Source organism: Prunus mume, linkage group LG3 (assembly GCF_029339155.1).
Source record: "Prunus mume cultivar Tortuosa linkage group LG3, ASM2933915v1, whole genome shotgun sequence".
Taxonomy (NCBI): domain Eukaryota; kingdom Viridiplantae; phylum Streptophyta; class Magnoliopsida; order Rosales; family Rosaceae; genus Prunus; species Prunus mume.
The window spans coordinates 18,498,258-18,518,876 of NC_142700.1; the positions used below are offsets into that span (position 1 = coordinate 18,498,258).

The window sequence follows — 20,619 nt, forward strand, 5'->3', positions numbered from 1 at the left end:
TGTTTTTTACAGTATAGTTTGTTAATAAACATGCTCTGGTTTCATTGTACTTTATCAGTTTCAAATCTGTCCTGAAATTAATTATATGGACTATCTGCAAAAAGGTGGGATTATGGAGTTTTTGTATTGCCTCTGTATAGTCCTCCTATTGCTCCTGTATTGTCAATGTATTGCCTCCCTATCACTTTTGCTTTCAAGTCTGTTGGAATGAAATTATAGTGGGGTAATGGAGTTTTTATATTCCCTTCATATAACCCTCATATTGCCCAAATTAATGCCAATGTTGCCCGTGTATTGCCCATGCATTGCCAATATATTGCCAATGTATTGCCCATATATTGCCACGTATTGACCATGTATTGCCATTGTACTGCTGTCGAGCCTGCAATACAACCACAATTTAAGGGTAATACGCAGCAGTAATAGCGTAATACGTAGGTAATAAGAGGGCAACACAAAAATTAAATACTCCCACTATATAATTTCTTTCGAAAAGACTTGAAAAACAAAGTGATACAAGGGCAATACATAGGCAATATAAGCGCAATATATTGATTGGCTTCCTTTTCTCTCTTGTTTTCAATATCTGCAAATTCTCTTAGAATGGCAATACACAAGCAATACGTGGGCTATATAGAAGAAATATACATGCAATACCAGGGCAAATACAAGCAATACAGAATGTATATAACGTGATCTCTTTAAAAACGAACAAGACGCTCTGGAATCGCATTCTTACACCCCTACACCAAAAAATAAAGATTTTATAGTAATTTTTCCTCAACAATGGGGAACTAAATAATTGTGGTCAATTTCATTCGATGAGGACTAAATAATTACATGGTCTGTCTGATACATAATATAAGACCAGAATTAGCTCCTTGAACACAACACCCAATCAACTCAACAAGGTTTGGATGCCTGACATTTGATATAGCAATAATCTCATTTAAGAATTCAGGGACTCCCTGCTTCGACCGAGCAGAAAGTGTCTTCACAACAACTGGCTTTCCACATTTCAGGTTGCCCTAGGAAAATGTAGGTAAACTACTAAGATAATATGAAATGGCATGGACGAATACCATCTAGATATTCTGATTAACGTAAAATCATAATCAACGTTTGGCTTGTACAATATAAGACCAGCCACTAAAGCTGGGAAACTAAGAAAAAGAAAGAACCATGTCTTAAAAAGTCACAGCTACAACCCATGCTTGTCCACAATAGAGAACAACTTCTATCTTCTGGGACTGGGGCTCTATAATCCAAAGAAAAAACAGCTCCACTTGATCAGAAATACCCTGCTAATCAGATTTGGACCGACCATATTGTCAAAATTCTATGTTTTATAACAAAAAATCATAAATTTTCCTCATAATATCAAACACCCGAAAGTGAAATTTATCAAGCTTGTAAGTAGGAAAAACTGAGAAACCCACCAAGCTTAGCATTTGTTTCTGTCAGCAACCATAGCAAGCTTGAATTGTTAATTTCTTGAAAAAAGGAATCAACAACCACAAGCTTAAATCCATTTCTTAGAAACCCTAAACCACAATCCTAAGTTGAAATTACATCCCCAACTCATGCCAAAATCAGCCCTGTGCGGGCCAAAAATTTCTCACAAACATACAAAGAAAATTAACAACAAAAAAACTAATAAAATTACCTTCTTCAAACAGTTATGGTCGTTTGATTGGGAAAAAGGAGGAATTCGGAGGAGAACTGGGTTTTGATCAGGGAAATGGATGGCGTCGCTGGAGGGGCTGGGTGCCAACGAGGAAGGTGCAGTCTGGTTGGAGTGAGAGTCAAAGAGCTGGAGAGTTGGGTTCAGATTGAGAAATGAATTTTTGAGACGTGATAAAAGGTGAATATTAAAGTATTTATATGGAGGGTAACTTGGTATTTTCAAGTTGGAAAGTGAATATTTGTGGTTAAGTTTTGTAAAGTGAGTATTTCTGATTAAGGTTTATCTTTAGTGATTATGTTAGTCAATTTTCCAAAAAAATAAGGCTTTTTGTTTTTTATTTATATTCCATGACACATGAGCAAATTAGAGACGTGAAATATAAATTCTGAAGTCATTAACTAAACCAAAGACGATGTTATTAGGTTCTACTACATCACCCTTATTTATAGAACCGTCGTTAAAATCCGGTTTCTACTTTGTCGTTTCTATAAACGTTGACATGGTAAATCTTAGTAACGGCAGTAAATTGTGAAGAATGAGGTTATAGTCATTTCGTACGACGCTTTTGTTTCTACACACGACGTTGCCATTCCGGTACAACGTTGGTAAAATGAAAAGGCAGCCATGTTTTATGATTTATACGTCATTGGGAACAAAAAGACCATCGTTTCAATAACCTTAGACGTCTGAGTTTGTTGGTCAATTGCCGTGTACACTAGGAACGACATTGGTTAAAAAGAAACAATGTAATTGACCTATATATAACGTCGTCCATTTAAAGTACAACATTCAAACAAGTTTTCACGTCGACTACTTTACCAAGGACCACGTTATAAATATCTATTACGATAGTATTGTTTTTTTGTTGCTTTTCCACTTCATTTATGAGATTAAAAAATACAAATTTATAAATAAACTCAATCCTAGACATGTATTTATAGAAAAACCCAAGTACTATTTAAACATAGAAACACACCCAAAATCAACCCCAAAGTCAACTTTTTGGGTGTGTTTATAAATGGATTTTGAGTGTGTTTATATGTTTAAATAGTACTTGGGTTTTTTTTATAATTTAAGCCCCTATTTTGGGTGTTTTAGTGAAACTCCCATTAAAAAAAGGCGTGGTACAATGTTAACACGATGCTTTTTGTTATTCTACCATCGAGCTTGTCATCTAAGACGTCATTTGTTGTAATCTTTATGATGTTCACAAGAACTTTCACGTTAGATATTTAAATGCAAAAGCCTTTTGTTGCTGCAAAAGAAGGCGTAGAATATATCACTAGTAAAAAATAACCCTTGCACGACCAAATTTTGCTCGACAATGAAGTCTTGCGAGACCAAATTTTGCGCGACGAAAAAAATCGTCACGCAAGTGACTTTGAGCGACGAAAAACAATTCATCGCACAAAGCGACTTTGCGCGATGACAATACATCGTCGCTCAAAGTGACTTTGTGCGACAAAATAATAAACTTCATCGCGCAAAGTCCTTATAAAAATAAATAAAATTAAAAAAATCTTTTTTAAAATCTTTGCATGGCGTAATCCAAACATTTTGTCGCCTAAACCAATTTATTTTTGTTTTTTATTTTGTATGCATAACACTTAAGAAATTAAACGGTATATATATTTTTATTAAGTAGCTCTAAATTTATTACTTTAGATTGTATCGGATTTTTGTTAGAAAAATATATTATAGTTGTTCGAATTGGGTTTTTGTTAGAAAATATATTTTTAAATTGATGATCGAATTAGTTCATGGTATTCATATAGGGTCAAGGAGTGTAGCTGTAAAAAATCATCAAAATCAGAGTTAAAATATCCGTTAAATCATGATTTTTCATTTATAACCGTCGAAAAGTTTTGTCGCATAACTTGATCTCTAAATGTTTATTTTATCCGATTTTTGGCGTATATGATCTCGAAGTATAAACAAACAAGTTTGATGGTTGGATAGTTGAAACTAGTTTTGTTGAATGCGTATGCCATCAAAACAATATATTCACTAACAATTAAGAGTTTATTTATACTTTTGTTAAATATAACATAAGATTTTGTGGTATCCACTAGTGTAAATATTTTAAATTGACGATCGAATTAGTTCATTGTATTCATGTAGGGTCAAGGAGTGTAGATATAAAAAATAATCAAAATCGGAGTTAAATTAACCGTTAAATTGTGATTTTTCATTTATAACCGTTGAAATTTTTTGTCCCGTTACTTGATCTGTGAATGTTTATTTTTTTTCGATTTTTGGCGTATATGATCTCGAAGTATAAACAAATAAGTTTGACGGTTGGATCATTGAAACCAGTTTTGTTGAATGCGTATGCCATCAAAATAATATATTCACTAACAATCAAGAGTTTATTTATATTTTTGTTAAATATAACATAAGATTTTATGGTATCCACTAGTGTAAATATTTTAAATTGACAATCGAATTAGTTCATTGTATTCATATAGGGTCAAGAAGTGTAGCTGTAAAAAATAATCAAAATCAGAGTTAAAATAACCATTAAATCGTGATTTTTCATTTATAACCGTTGAAATTTTTTGTCCCGTTACTTCATCTCTGAATGTTTATTTTTTTCGATTTTTGGCGTATATGATCTCGAAGTATAAACAAATAAATTTGACAGTTGGATCGTTTAAACAAGTTTTGTTGAATGCGTATGCCATCAAAACAATAGATTCACTAACAATTAAGAGTTTATTTACACTTTTGTTAAATATAACATAAGATTTTGTGGTATCCACTAGTGTAAATGTTTTAAATTGACGATCAAATTAGTTCATTGTATTCATATAGGGTCAAGGAGTGTAGCTGTAAAAAATCATCAAAATAGGAATTAAAATAACCGCTAAATTGTGATTTTTCATTTGTAACCGTCGAAATTTTTTGTCTTATTACTAGGTCTCTGAATGTTTGTTTTTTGCGATTTTTGGGGTATACCATCTTGAAGTATATACAAACAAGTCTGACGGTTGGATCGTTGAATCGTGTGTGTATATATATATTTATTTACTTTTTAAATAACTTTAAATTTATTTATTTTGTATGTATAACACTTAAGAAATTGAATATTATATACATTTATTAAGTAGCTTTAACCTTATTTATATTTTAAATCGTAAAATAAAATAATTTTATTTTTTATTATTCATAACAATTATTTTTATAAATATTGTGCTACGAACCAATTTTTCGTCTCTCAAAAGTTTGCGCGACCAATAGTTTGTCTCGCAAAACTCTAAAAATTTAGTAGTACGAAAATGGGACGCGGGATTTTAAAAAAATTTAGACTTTGCGACCAATATGTATTTTTCAGTGCAAAAATTTGGTAGTACCAAAAATGGGACGCAAATTTTTTATATAATTTTTTTAAACTTTGCGCGACCAATATGTATTTTTAAATCATAAAATTTAAAAATTTAGGTAGTACCAAAAATGGGACGTGGGATTTTTTTGACTTTGCCCGACCAATATTCCAGTATTCATCGCATAAAACTTTGTGCGACCAATATTCCAATATTTTTAGTCGAGCAAAACTTTTGCGACCAACAATATTGTTCATAAAAGTGATTCAGTTTTTAAAACGAAAATAACTCCACTATTTTCTCAATGTCTTTCTCTACACTCCTCTCTCTTTCCCTCTCCCCAAATCCCACCATTTCTCTCACACTCACTCCTCTCACTTAATCTCTCATCATCTCTCTCTTCACTATCTCTCACTCTCACTCACTCTCTCATCTCTCTATCACTATCTTCTCTAATTCTCTCACACTCACTTCTCTCTCTCATTCTCACTCACTCTCAATCTTGCCAAAAGGTATATTCTCTCCAAATTTTAAATTTTTTTCATTAATGTGTTTTTGGAGTTAGTTTTGAGTTTGTGTGGGGTTTGGGATTGGAGTTTGGGTTGGATTTGTGGTATAACAATTTTAGGGGAGATTGTCCCTTTTTTTTTTGTGTGGTTATTTGACCTTTTTTTTTTTTGGGTAGGGAATCATCGAGACTTTGCGGCTAATGTTGAGGATTAGGAAGCTATCAAAACATATCCTCCGCCACTATCACCACAATACTCTTGTATTAGGATTTTATTATTGTACTTTGTTAATTTATGTGTACATTTTGAATATTATATATATATTTATTGGATAATTTGATCACTATTTTTCATATGTAATTTTATTTTGAATATGTCAACTTAAATTAAAGTAATTAAAAAAATAGATAATTATAAAGAAACCCAATTCTAGCTATATAATCATAGAAATACCCTATATGAAATTGAATTCATAAACACACCCTACCTTACATTAAACAGACTTTATAAACACACCCTACTATTGCCAGCTGTTTTTTTTTTAGTTTACTTAATATACAGATTTCCTGATTTACCATTTAGTGAGAAATTCATACAAAAAACTCAAAAGTGGATTATTACTCATCGGTTGTTACTCTCTCTCTCTCTCTCTCTCTCTCTCTCTCTCTCTGTGGTGCGGACGCAGGCATATTTCATTGAAAAGCACAAAGCAACACAGTGCCAGAATTAGTAGCCTCGATCTAATGAGTTGTTGCAGACGACAATGGATTTCTCGGTAAAAATTAAAATGTGCGAATTTTCATTTCCTATTGTTTATGCTTAATTTTTGATTTTCTGATTAATCAAGCAGGAGGTTGAGTAGAGATCGAGATCGAGTTCTTTATCATTGGGCGAGTGGATCTGCGTGGCATTTATACTGTTTGTAGCGATCATAGAGGTGTTGATTTTTGCTGTGACCGGTTGCTTCAGCGGCCGTCCCTGCCTAACCAAACGCCGTTTCGTTTTCGGAGATATGTTGTCATTGCCGATGAAACCAGATGTATGAATTTATTTATTTATTTAAAATATTCAGAAGATTAACAAAACTATATATATGCAGAACTTCGAATCATGAATTATTTCCTTTTGCTTTGGGAATTTTGAAAAAAAGAAAAAAGAAGAAGAAGAAATAAATGATTAGTTAATGAGAATTTTGAATGCTGTTTGGGCCATTTACTTGCATGAAATCATGATGCAGTTACTATTAATGAGCTGGAGGTATTGTATGAGCTGTTTAAAAAGTTGTGTAGTTCAATTATCAATGACAGATGAATTCATAAGGTCAGCCAAATTTACTTGAATCATTCAAATTCAATTATGAAGAAATGTGTTGTTTCTTTCTAGTTTCATGCATTGTAGTAATTATTTGGATGATGATTATGTTGCAGGAAGAGTTTCAACTAGCACTATTCAGAATTCCCTATGGTGAAAATCTTTTCATGGACAGGGTATATGCTTCATACCAACATCTTGAACTAATTGACTAGGATATATATAATTCCCTGCACCTACTTACACGAACTGGATTTTGCTTTTCTAGGTTTTTGATCTCTTTGATGAAAAGAAAATGGTGTCTTTGAATTTGATGACTTTGTTCATTCACTCAATGTCTATATATTTTGAAAGTGTTTACCACCTTTATGGTAGTGAAGTGGTTATTAGTTATTACCAACGAGTTTTCTAGTATGGCCTTGGTACTAACAATGCATGACACAAAGGAATATGTAAGCAACCACCCGACCCGCCCAGTGTGAATACTTGTTTTACTGCTTTCATCAGTTTCATGGTCATTTCTATATGCAAGCTTTGTTATCTTGATGACCTTGTATGTAAAGTTGCTTCTGTTTATTTTGAGAAACAATGTGCTGATATGATATTTGCAATGCATTCTGTTCATTGAGACTCCGTGTGTTGTGTTGGTTTGTACGGTGAATTTTAAAATGGTTGGCTTTATTTTTTGTGATATGCTGGTAACACAATGCAACTGTCTTGTTTTGTATGTACTTAGATATGAAAATGAACTTATCATGTATCTGAAGTAATGTAAGTAGTTAAAACCTATTTTAAAATTGAACCAAAAGTTGGAATTTTATACTTTAAAATTATACATTTAGTTCGCATATAGAGCAGGACTGTCATGTATATGTATCTTGTATTTTCCACAGACTAAGGTTGGTAATATTGTCAGTTGCTTTAGAGTTCAAAACTCTCAATCTCCATTTTCACTTCATTATTGATTTGCAAGGTGCATGGTGTGGCTGCATTGCATCTATGTGCTCTCTATCTATAATTTTCTCTCACATGCAATGCAAGATGAGAGATTCCCATGTCAAGAAGGGTGTTGTTAGCTTGATGCCCCATTCTCTTTCACTTGTCTTCACTTCACTCCCTTTTTACTGTAAGTTTGGCCAACTGTTGTGTTTTTCCTTTGAAGCCATTCTTTCCAGATTCAATATAACACACTCTTGGTATGATTAGGGCTCATACATAGTACATCAGATGTATATACAAGAGTGTTACCACTCTCTCTCTCTCTCTCTCTCTCTCTCTCTCTCTAAACAGTGGATGCCATGATAATTGTTGACTTGTTAAGAGTGATCTAATTGTATTGTTCTGATTTACTCTTGCAATTGTTAGTTGTTGTGAATTAGCTTTATGTTAAAAATATGCAGAAAACTCAACGCCCACCAGCTTAGTTCTGTCATGGCTTTATGTCTCCTTCATATTAAGAACATAAACAATTCCGTTCTACTCTTATTATCAAAAGTGCTTTCATGCATTAGGCCAATGCTAGTCAAAAATATGATGATTCATCTGACATTTAAGGGCTGGTAAGGACAAATTAATATCAAATGATTGTTGAGTAAAATTAAAAATAATTTTTTGTTTTTATTTTATTAATATTTCTTCATCTTTCATGCCCTTTTTACATGTTTTCTTATCTCTTTACCTCCCACCACCAAAGAATATGAAGAAAGAAGAAACTCTGAAAATTCGACCTAGGTGGCTCCTAGACCCTAAGCGGGAGAACACCGCTGCGAGTTCACTCTAAATGTAAAGGGTAGGGGCCGGAGAGTTAAGCGGCACTTGGGAATGTTTCACAGTAAATCAATCCAAGGGTCAATTTTTTCTTCTTCTTTTTGTTCATGGGAATGTTTTCCTTTAACTACATAAGTTTGGATGCTGTTTTACTGGGTGGTAATCAGAGCTTGTGGAGAATTTAGTACTCACAACATCTTCTATGACATAGTAATAACAGTGTACTTCTATGACATAATATTAACAGTGTACTTTTTTTTCTTTTTGTAGAGGTATTTCCTTTTGCCTTTGCGATTGTATGTGGTGAAACTATGGACAATTGGAGGTGGTTTCTGCAAAAGATATCGGATGTCTTGCTGGGCTGTTTTAGTTTTTTTTTTTAAAATTTTTTTGTATGAAATGGTATTAACAATGTGCTTCTATAAAATGGTATTAACAAAGTACTTCTATCACATGATATTAACAGTGTACTTCTATAACATGCCATTAACAATATACTTCTATGAAATGGTATTAACAATGTACTTCTATCACATGGTATTAACAATGCACTTCTATCACATAGTATTAACAGTGTACGGAGGTTTAGTGGAGAAGGGTCGTAAGGACAGCTCCTTGATTTTCACAATTTTTTTTTAGTTTTGGTTTTTTTTTTTAAATTTAGGTTGGGCTTGTTTTGGGTTCTTTTTGAGTTTTTTGTATTGGGCTTGTTTTAAGTTAATCAATGGTAGATATGTAATTTATAGAAACTTCAACACTCATTTCTTACTTAGTAAATAGGTTTTGGGTGTGTTTCTAAAGTGCATTTTCATGTGGGGTTTTTTTTTTATAATTTCAGCCCCTATTTTGGGTATATTACTAAAGCTCCCTTAAAAAAAATCATACAATTAAATTAAATTTAAAAAGTAAAAATTTGAAAAAATTAATATCAATTTAAATTAAAGTAGCGAAAAAAATCATACAATTAAATTAAATTTAAAAGTAAAAATTTGAAAAAATTAATATAATTAAATTAATAGAAATAATAAAACAAAAAGTGAAAAACCAAAATATTTCGTCGCGCAAATATTTGCGCGACGTTAGTATTCGTTGTGCAAAACTCTAAAAATTTGGGCGGTACCAAAAATGGGACGCGGGAATTTTTTTAAATTTTTAAATTTTTTAAAGACTTTGCGTGACCAAAGTTTTTCATCGCACAAAACTTTGCGCGACCAATATTTTTCATCGCGCAAAGTCACTTTGAGCGACCAATATTTTTTCGTCGCACAAAGTTACCAATATTTGTTCTTCGCGCAAAGTCACTTTGCGCGACCAATGAAAAATTTTCCTCTCGCAAAGTCTTTCTTCACGATCTTTGCGGGACGGATTCAGCGCGACAAAGTTTTTGTCGCGTTGAAATTTGGGCAACTACAATGTATTTTGCGCGACGAAATTCTCTTCGTCGCGCAAAGTGTAAAATGTAGATGGTCGTAGTCATTTTTTATGTTGGTATTCTTTGGAGTCATGTTATGTGGCTTTAAATGTCGGCTCTTTAGGCATCTCCGCCGTGATATAATTAACAACTGTGGCTTACTACCGTCGTCGTTCTTCTTTTTTACGTTACTTTGAATTAAATGAGAAGTCTTGTGAGTTATGCTTTACACGTCGGTAAGTACATTGGGGTCGTTGAATGCTTCCAAAACGTCATTTTTTAATGTCAATTTTATTAAAACAGACGTGTTTTGTATCCAAAGTTTTTGGTTTACACGACGTATGTAAAAAACGACGTTTGATATATTTTAGATTTCTGTTTTTGACATTTTTTATAAGGACCGTTGTTTTTTGAATCTTGAACCCAATTTTTTTAGTATTGATCGTTTTGTGCCCAAAATCTGCATAATGAAAGTGAAAAAAAACACATTACAATTTATTACAAAATTAAAAGTCATACATGGCCGTTTAGGGCATAAGTAATTTCATAAATTACAAGCATCATTCAATCCATATATCTTCACACCCATCTCGAATATTTTGATTTCCAAACTCACCCGCTAATTCATCAAATGTGTCAACATTTGGCATCTCTCTAGTAAATGGCTCACACTCAATTCTCACATCACCTAAGACATCATCACCAATAACATCATTCTATTCTCTATTAGGCATTGATAGCACTATCGACCAACCACGATGCATTGGTTCGTCAACAAAAAATACTTGTTTGACTTGAGAAGTTATAACAAATTGGTCATTCCTATGTCCAATTTTACTCATATATGCAAGGGTAAATCCAAGTTCATTGACTACAAGGCCAAAAGTGTTATCTATCCAATCACACCTAAAGACTGTGATTGTAAACTTTTGGTAGTCAAAGTTCCAAATATCTTGAATGGCACCATAAAAACCCATATTTGAGACAATTGAGTTTTTTTATCCTTGGCACTAGCAACTTGCATAGTATGTGTAAGTAAATAAACTCCACTATTTTGAACTGCCCGCACATCATCTTGTGCCTTGATTTTAAATTTAACACCTTTAATAAGATAGCTCATACATGATGGCACTGCCATGCTTGGACCATCTGCTAGCTACCTCAAATTTTCTGATATGCTATTATTGTCTTCCCCATTAAGTTCACTTTGAACCTGCAAATTAATCATATCTTAATTCAATGTAACATAGGAAGAAGAAAATTAAAAGTCCAATATTTATTCAATAACATATACCTTAAAGCGTAGTCATTGAATGAAAGTGCTATTGTGCTTATCTTACAGCCACTTTGTTCTCTTTTTAAATTTTGGATACGTGGTCTTGAGGTGGATCATATGTTCCCTACATGACATGAAAAAATCAAGCATTACGTCCTCAAACATATAAGATCAACATAAGGAATAGTTTTAAATGACTACTTAAAGAATAAAACTCTTGCTCGTTATAAGGTAGGACTTCCTCCATATTCTCCAAGACATATAGATGTGCTGGTTTAACAGGTTCCGATCAACAAAGCTCACTGTGCAACCTGATAATGGCTTTGAAAGTCCTATCTTCTAGATTGATGGCACTCCAATTGTATTAATATAAGATAAATGCTTGGTGCAAAATTCTACAACTTCTTCAGCTATATACCGCTCTGCAATGCAACTCCGGGATGAGTACGGTTCTGAACATACCCCTTTAGCACTTTCATATATCTTTCGAAAGGATACATCCATCTAAAATAAATTGGCCTACAAAGATGAACTTCTCTGACAAGATGTACTACTAGATGAGCCATGATATCGAAGAATGAAGGTGGAAAGTAATTTTCAAGCAAACACAAAGTAACTACTACATCTTCTTCCAACTTATCTAGCTTTGAAACATATATTATCTTTGCACATATAGCATTGAAGAAGAAGCACAAACGAGTTATTTCATACCTTGTATGCTTCTCCAAAACAGAACGAATTGCCACATGGAGCAATTGTTGCATCAAGGTATGACAATCATGTGATTTAAGGCCAATAAGTATTGAATCTTGTAAAGATACAAGATTTTTTATATTTGAAGAATAACCTTCAGGGACCTTCATACCATATGAAGAATTGCAAACCACTATCTTCTCTGCTCTTGACAAATTCCAAGGCCTTGGAGGCAAGCAAGTACGTCTTTCCCCATACTTGAGTTGCAAATAAGTCTTGACCCCATGTTCAATAAATCTAAACGAGCAGTAATCCCAACTTTATTTTTTTCCAGGGATCTCCAACAACATATCAATGATACTATAGCAAATATTCTTCTCAATGTGCATAACGTCGAGGGCATGCCTCATAAGAAAGTATTTTCAATACTCGAGATCAAAGAATTTTGACTTCTTCTTTCAAAAAATTTTGTCACCCTCATTTTCACCTCCACCTCCCCCTTTTTTCGAGCCTCATGTATAATTAATACATTCAACTCCGGTTAATGGCTCTTGAGCCGTGTCATATTCAGGTTGTCACATCCTGGGATCGGCTTTGCCGTAGCACGATATTATCCGCTTTGGGCCCGTCTGCCCCTCATGGTTTTGTTTTTGGGAACTCACAAGCAACTTCTCAATAGGTCACCCATCCTGGGATTGCTCTAGTCCCAACTCGCTTAATTTCGGAGTTCCCATGACTCCAAAACCAGTAAGCTCCCAAAAGGCCTCATTCTAGATGGAGGCAGGCATGTACATATAAGACACATTACCCCCTCTCCGTTGGTTGATGTGGGATGTTACAATCCACCGCCCTTAGGGGCCCAACGTCCTCGTTAGCACACTCGCACCACACAGTAGAATGACTCGATACTAAATTGTCACATCCCGGGATCGGTTCCGCTGTAATATGATATTGTCCTTTTTGGCACCCCCTCTTTGCCCTTATGGTTTCATTTCTGGGAACTCACGAGTAACTTCCCAGTGGGTCACCCATCTTGGGATTGCTCTGGCTCCAACTCGCTTAACTTTGGAGTTCCCACGACTCGAAGCCAGTGAGCTCCCAAAAGGCCTCGTACTAGATGGACGCGGGCATGTACATATAAGGCACATCACCCCATCTCCGTTGGTCGATATGAGATGTTACACAGGTTTCCCATTAAAAACTAGACGCTGCCTTCGATATGGATGATATGTTGGTAACCATTTTCTATGGTTGATGTAACAGATTTTGTGGCCATTTTTCAACCTGTGACTAGGTGTATCATCACCGCATATTGGACACGCTTTATATCATTTAATGACACAACCGGATAAGTTTCCATAAGCGAGAAAATCATTAATTGTCCACAGTAAAGCAACTCTGAGCATAAAGTATTCTCCTATATATGTGCATCATACACTCATCTAATGTAAAACAAAAAGAAACATTAAAGAAGCCCATCACAAGGGAGAAGATATGGACATAGAACAATTATTAGTTCCTACTTTATGCTGAAAAAAATAAGGGTAAACTGCCGAATACCTCCTTGAATTATCACGCTTGTCAAAATCTCTACTATTAACTTTTTTTCCTGCCAATTTAGCCCTCATACTAAATTATATCTCCAATTTGACCCCCATTGTTATTTTTGGCAATTTCCATCGAAATCTTTATTAAAAAAGAACCATGTTAAGTATATGCTTCACTGTTGAATTAAAAATTAATGTTTTTTTCTTTGGTTCTTTAAAGAGCTCAAATGGAGGAGAAATAAATCAGGGGCATGGGGAAGAGGGGACTTTGGTTTCTGCAGGTGGGGGTGGGAGAAACGGGAGGGGTTTCGAGTTATGGTTGGGAAATGGGGAAGAAGAAATCGAAGGTGAGGGCGCTGGTTACGGTTCTCTGAGGTTGGGGATTGGGAAAAAAAAAGGGAGGGGTCTAGAGGGAATTAGAGAGAGCGATTCTAGCTTTTGCATTTTTTGGGGAGGGGAGGGTAGAAGGGGATAGGTTTGTGGGCGGTGATTGGTTGTTGGGTTTAGGGCTAAATTGGCTAAAAATTTAATTAAGGGTGGTAATTTGGACAATCAAAATAGTTTAGAGGAGTATTCCGCAATTTACCCAAAAAATAAAGAATTTTAGGTTCAATGGTCCTTGAACTTTAATTTTCAAAATTGTTCTCTTGGTCCTTCAACTTCAGTTTTATTAGGACAAATGATCCTGCCGTCAAATTTGAGTATGTGCATGGTACATGATGTACTGTTGATGGTCAAAATTAGAAATTTCTTCACTCTTGGGGTACATGGGCAAATTTCGGTAGGGTTGAGTTGGAGAGGTTGTGGTTACTATGGCGAGGATTGGAAGAAGGTTTTTAGTTTTTAGTTTTTATTTTTATTTTTTGGGTTGGTGAAAATTAAAAATAATATAAAAAGACAATTTTCCTCTGCATTTAACAGAAAAGATAACAAAATTGACTGCAGGACCATTTGTCCTAACGAAACTAAAGTTGAAGGACCACGAGAATGATTTTGGAAATTGAAGGACCAAAATGTGAATCGGGTCAAAGTTCGGGACCATTACACCTAAAAGCCAAAAAATAAAATTTGGTGTCTATCTTTCAGTCATTAGATGATATTTAAATGGGGTGGTATGTAGAAAAGACAATGTAAATCCTTACCTGTCCCCCCAAAAAGAACAAGAAAAAAGGAAAAAAATACAACAAATTAAGTTCTTAATCCTCTAAGATTCTGTTGGTGTACATTAAAATTGCTTGACTTGCTTTGCATCTCATAAATCCATTACTTCAAAAACGGGGCTTCAATGATGTTGTAGAGACGATATCCATTTTATGGAATTGTTGAAACGTTAAATTGACTTCTCCTTCGCTTTTGAGAAGGGAAACCAAAGTCATTTGGGTGCAGTCATCAATGAAAGTGACAAAACATTGAGCTCCAGTAAGAGTAGCGATTTGAGCAGGCCCCAAGACATCATAATAAATAAGGGAGATGGGAACCAAACTTTTATTTGTACTTAATGGGAACGGAACACGATGACTCTTGGCCAATTCACAAGTATCACACTGGAAGTTGGAAACATCAAAACTAAAAAATAATGATGGAAACTTCTTCAGGATAACCAAACGAGGCATGCCCAAGACGTTTATGCCATAACCAAACTTTGTCTTTCTGCCTCTTAGAACTAGCTCCACTTGTTGTGAAAGCTTGATCAACCTTGGTCTTACTATCCAACACTCAATCCAAGTAGTAGAGTTTGCCCCGTCTAGCACCGCAATCAATCGTCTTCCCTGTGAAGATGTCTTGAAAAATACAATGATTCAGCCAAAATGTTACAGTACACCTCCAAAGTAGTAGTAAGTTGTGCAACAGACAATAAGTTATGTTCCAATGATGGAACAATCAATATAGGATCCAGATGTATGGAGTTAGAGATATATAGAGAACCCTCCCTAGCCACAGGGGAATGGGTACTATTAGTATTAGACACCACCGACTGAGTGGATGGTTTGCAACTAATAAGTTGGCTAGGATCAAATGTCGTGTGATCTGTAGCACCTAAGTCAATAATCCATTCGAGCTTTGGAGATGACATATGAAAGGCAAAACCTTTGGTGGTGGCGATAGAAGCATGAGCCCGGGTAGCCATTTTAGCAGGATTAACCGCATGCTTCTATTAGTTTACAAGGAGGAAGAGAATCGTAGAGGGTCCTAACACCGTAACAGAAGTAAGATTTGTTATGAGTGTGTGTTTGGAGTTAAGGAGTTGATTTGAGAATTTGATGAATTTGATTTGAGAAATTTGATACGAATTTGATTTAGGAACTTGATTTAGGAATTTGATTTGAGAGGTATGTGTTTAAGGAGTTGGACAAGAGGATTTGATTTGAGAGATAAGGAATTTGATTTAGTGTTTGGGTTTGAATTTGAGGGTATGATTTGAGGGTTTAGAGGCAACTTAGGATCGATTGCTCTGATACCATGCTAAGATATGATATTTGGTTTGAATACTTTAAGTTAATTGTATTCTTCTCATTGAGGAGGTATATATAGGAGTTTATAAGGGTGTTTTACAAGGAAATATATACAGTAATTAATTAGGAGAATATCCCCTAATTATAAAAAGATGTGTCAACTATATAAAACAAAGAAGTAAATCACCTAATTAACTTAGGAAATAAATCACCTTGATTTAGTAAGTTAACTCACGTCAACAAAATTAATACTTGTACCAAGACGCAGAAAGACAAAGCACACCACATTACATATTAGTTCCCCTTTTTCCATACATTATAAAATAAATAAATAAATAAAAAAGACACACACACACACATACTAGTTAGGTGAAAATGATGTCACTTGAACACACAAGAAGGCAGCTCTGATGGACATGCCAACAGGGTTGGTTAATTGATTTTGGAGGTTTTGGGCCGAAATAAAAGTTGAGGCCTTTTTTGTTCAACACTTACCTCATTTTGAACCAATAAAAACTGAAAAATTCTCAGTTTAGGTGCTAAGTTGGTTAATTTTACATAAAAGAGATTCGCTATATGAAAAATGCCAAAAGCATTTCAGAATAAATCCCATAGCTTCCTAAAACACAAGTAAATAAACATAGAATAGGATGAGTGGGCTGATTTTCTGGCCCAACTGCTTGTAACAAGTATTGGAAGATAAGACACAACACTAGTACAAAAAGTGACAAAGACGACCAGAAAAAAACGACGGTCTAAGGGAAAACCGTCGTTGTTTTTAAAACGATGGTTCTATAAAACCGCCGTGTAATAACACCTTAGACACCTAAAAATGGGAGATTCCAATGGTTGTTCATAAAAGACGACACACCTAATTAAAAAACCGATGTCTTATTGAAATGGGATTTCCGCAAACTAAAATCTAAGCAATCAAAGAACGGCGAAGTTATGAATAGACCGACATTGAAAGTATAGACGACGATGTCAAAAAAAGCCGCCGTTTTACTCAGAAATTAACACGACCAAGTTTTCGTATAAGGCGCCGTATAATTACAAATAAATCCATGGCGGTATAATACAAAATACTGCAGTATTAAATTAATGTACAACTACGACATAGATAAATATATCGACGTCTTTCTCGTATAGTTCTACGACGGTATCTTTAACTCTCACCACATTTGGGTTTTTCATTTAACGACGTATTATAAAATTTAACGTCGTATTTATTCACTTTATACGTCATGCCTTATATTTAAACCGTCGTCTTAATAAGAATTTTTTTTAACAATTTATTTCTTGAATTTTGTTATCCTACGTCGGTAGATCAACTTAATGACAAGAATTGAAATAACCACGACGGTTTATATAGAAAACCGCCGACATAATCACATTTTTTGAGATCCCAAGGGTTTCGAAATCTTACAAGATGGAACTCTATTCCTCATCATAATCTTACCAGAAAGAATATTTTAGAGGTTAATGATGTATGTGTATTTGTGTCTTTGAGATACACAAATGCACATACACATTAACATCCAATCGAAACCTCAGATTTGTGTCTTTGAAATTTGACGATAGCAGCCTCAGTTTGTAATCAGAGAGACAATTTTTTGGAAGTTGATGATGTGTGTGCGTTTGTATATCTACACAAACGCACACACACATCAACATCCAAACAATTACCTCCTAAAATTTCACGACGGCAGCAGATTTGCAATCAGATAGACAATTTTTTGAAAATTGGTGATGTGTGTATGTTTGGGAATCCGATACACAAACATACACACACACCAACATCCAAACAATTGCCTCCTAAGAGGTGAGGTGAGACAGAGAAAAGGGCAAGAAGAAGTTGAAACCCTAATTGAAAACTAAAACTGAAAGAACTCGTGAAAAAAAATCTATTTATAATTAAAAAATCAAATCAACGTCGGTTATATTACACATAACGACGTTTAACAAAACGAATCCACGTTGCGAAACAAATATATTGCGTCGTCTTAGCCTCAGAGCAAAAAACCAACGACAGAATCAATTAAGTAACTGACATAGAAATTAAAGACGTCGGAAATTATAAACCTACCGCCATCTTACGACAAAAAACGACGACGGTAGAACAAAAAACCGTCATTGTTTTTATATTTGTATTTGATTTAAATCAGTCACCTAAACAAAAAACTTTACAAATTCTAGAACATTAATTTCCTTCATTTAAATTTCCTGAGGAAAAAAACTCTATTTATAACGCATTGTAATTGAAAACTAAAACTGAAAGAACTCGGAAAAAAACTCTATTTATAATTAAAAAATCAAATCCACGTCGGTTATATTACACCTAACGACATTTAACAAAAAGAACCCACGTCGCGAGATAACTATATTGTGTCGTCTTAGTCTCAGAGCAAAAAACCAACGATAAAATCAATTAAGTAACTGACGTAGAAATTAAAGACGTCGGAAATTATAAACCTATCGCCATCTTACAACAAAAAAGACCATGGTAAAACAAAAAACCGTCGTTGTTTTTATATTCGTATTTAATTTAAATCAGTCACCCAAACAAGAAACTTTACAAATTCTAGAACATTAATTTCCGTCATTTTAAATTTCCTCGGGAAAAAAAACTCTATTTTATGACGCACTGTAATTGAAAACTAAAACTGAAAGAACTCGGAAAAAAAAAACTCTATTTATAATTAAAAAATCAAATCCACGTCGGTTATATTACACCTAACGACATTTAACAAAAAGAATCCACATCGCGAAACAAATATATTGCATCGTCTTAGTCTCAGAGCAAAAAACCAGCAGAATCAATTAAGAAACGGCGTAGAAATTAAAGGCGTCGGAAATTATAAACCTACCGCCATCTTACGACAAAAAAGACGACGGTAGAACAAAAAATCGTCGTTGTTTTTATATTCGTATTTAATTTAAATCAGTCACCCAAACAAGAAACTTTACAAATTCTATAACATTAATTTCCGTCATTTTAAATTTCATCGGAAAAAAAACTCTATTTATAACGCACTGTAATTGAAAACTAAAACTGAAAGAACTCGGGAAAAAAAAACTCTTTATAATTTAAAAATAAAATCCACGTCGGTTATATTACTCTTAATGACGTTAACAAAAATAATCTACGTCGGTAATTATAAACCTACCGCCATCTTACTTTAATATACTACGACGACAAAAAAGACGACGATAGAACAAAAAACCGTCGTTGTTTCAAATTTGGTCTATTCTCTTTCTACAGGACTTGGATAGTTCAAAGCATTGACAATGTCTTTACAAATTCGATTGCTCAGGCTTTAGAGGCCATCTGAAGCCATTTCTATTCTTTATCGCATTCTTGAAAACCCATCTTCTTCTTCTGAAGTCTACGGATAAAGGAACATGCTATCACAAATCTGATGGATCTTCTTAGCCAAGAAAATCGAGCAGAGGATCGAGCACATCGATCTTGATTTCCCTTTGCAAAGAAATGGCGCGATGGATCCGTCTTTGAGAAGCGAACTTTCCTTCGACAGTAGTGGAGGCAGCTTGCATCTTTTTTGATGGAAAGCAAGGAGTATTCAGAAGCACTATGTGAAATCCCGTTTTTTAATATATATATATTGTTGGCTATTTAGTTATATGTTTAAATTGATTATATATTTATTTGGGTTATAGTTAATTATATATAATTGTTTGACCACATAGTTGTTACCTTTATGATAATACTATTATAAAAATACCTATTGTTTGATATAAGTTGATGCCACGTACAAACATATTTACCACTACTTTAGTTTCTTCACAAGTGTATACCTAGAAGACTAAGCTTTCTACCTAGATGACTAAGCTTTTGTATAAAGCATGAGCTGTTGGCATTAAGAGAAAGTTGGATAACTTAGGAAGTGAAGTATATCACCAAACCTACTTTCCGCCAATCAAAAACCATCAATTGCCGCCTTTTGTTAGTATAAATAGAAACCATTCCCTTATAGAAACCATTCCTTTAACTTGTTTAAACAACTTGCATAGTAGTGCATGCAACGTGAAAGAGAGAGAGAGAGAGAGAGAGAGAGAGAGGTGATAATATTCTTAGAGGAGTTAGAGGTTGGAGCTTGTGTTTTCTTAACTTGGAGTTAGCTTTGGAAACGAGGTAGGGGTTTCTTGGGGGGCCTTTTTCAGAGATTGATTTAATTAAATTTCATGAGCATTATATTATACATGGTACTGTTTGATTTACGTACTCTTAACTGTTTGAACAATGTGGGCATGATTATATGTACATTGGTGATATTTAAATGATTACATTGTTTTTATGAGATATTGAACTATATAATGTCATGGAAATTATTTGGAGTTCTTGGGTTGAGAAAATAATGGTGGAAAAAGAGGGTAATGAGAATGGTCTTTTGTGTAGTTGAGTCTAACTCTTGGCAGGTACCAGTCTCAGGGATCCCACAGTGCACATGGTTTTTATTGGGTGATTCGGGACTGGCGAAAGGGAGTTAGACAAGATGACTAACAAAAGGGGAATTATGGATGATTAAAATGGGTGTTAGTTCATATAAATGGGCATTCGGGACCAAGTGGTATAAGCATGGTATGGGACGTGCAGGTCTGCTTGTCCAGTTATATGAATTAA

General features: G+C 34.3%; 2 long non-coding RNA genes across 5 annotated transcripts; one reads left to right on the top strand and one right to left on the bottom strand.

Annotated features, from left to right (window-relative positions):
- Positions 1-795: 795 nt before the first annotated feature.
- On the bottom strand, positions 796-1,820 carry LOC148918980 (uncharacterized). The gene is made up of 2 exons (XR_016125555.1): positions 1,667-1,820; positions 796-1,301 (listed from the first exon to the last, which is right to left on the bottom strand). It is a non-coding gene; the product is annotated as an uncharacterized LOC148918980 (long non-coding RNA).
- Positions 1,821-6,106: 4,286 nt separating this feature from the next.
- LOC103326599 (uncharacterized) lies at positions 6,107-9,056 on the top strand. 4 transcript variants are annotated; one of them, XR_016125667.1, is made up of 6 exons: positions 6,110-6,294; positions 6,370-6,558; positions 6,757-6,839; positions 6,947-7,006; positions 7,804-7,956; positions 8,868-9,056. It is a non-coding gene; the product is annotated as an uncharacterized LOC103326599 (long non-coding RNA). The 4 variants fall into 4 exon arrangements; XR_016125664.1 differs by having other exon boundaries at positions 6,107-6,294; positions 6,947-7,956; XR_016125666.1 differs by lacking the exon at positions 7,804-7,956 and having other exon boundaries at positions 6,112-6,294; positions 8,524-9,056.
- Positions 9,057-20,619: the final 11,563 nt, after the last annotated feature.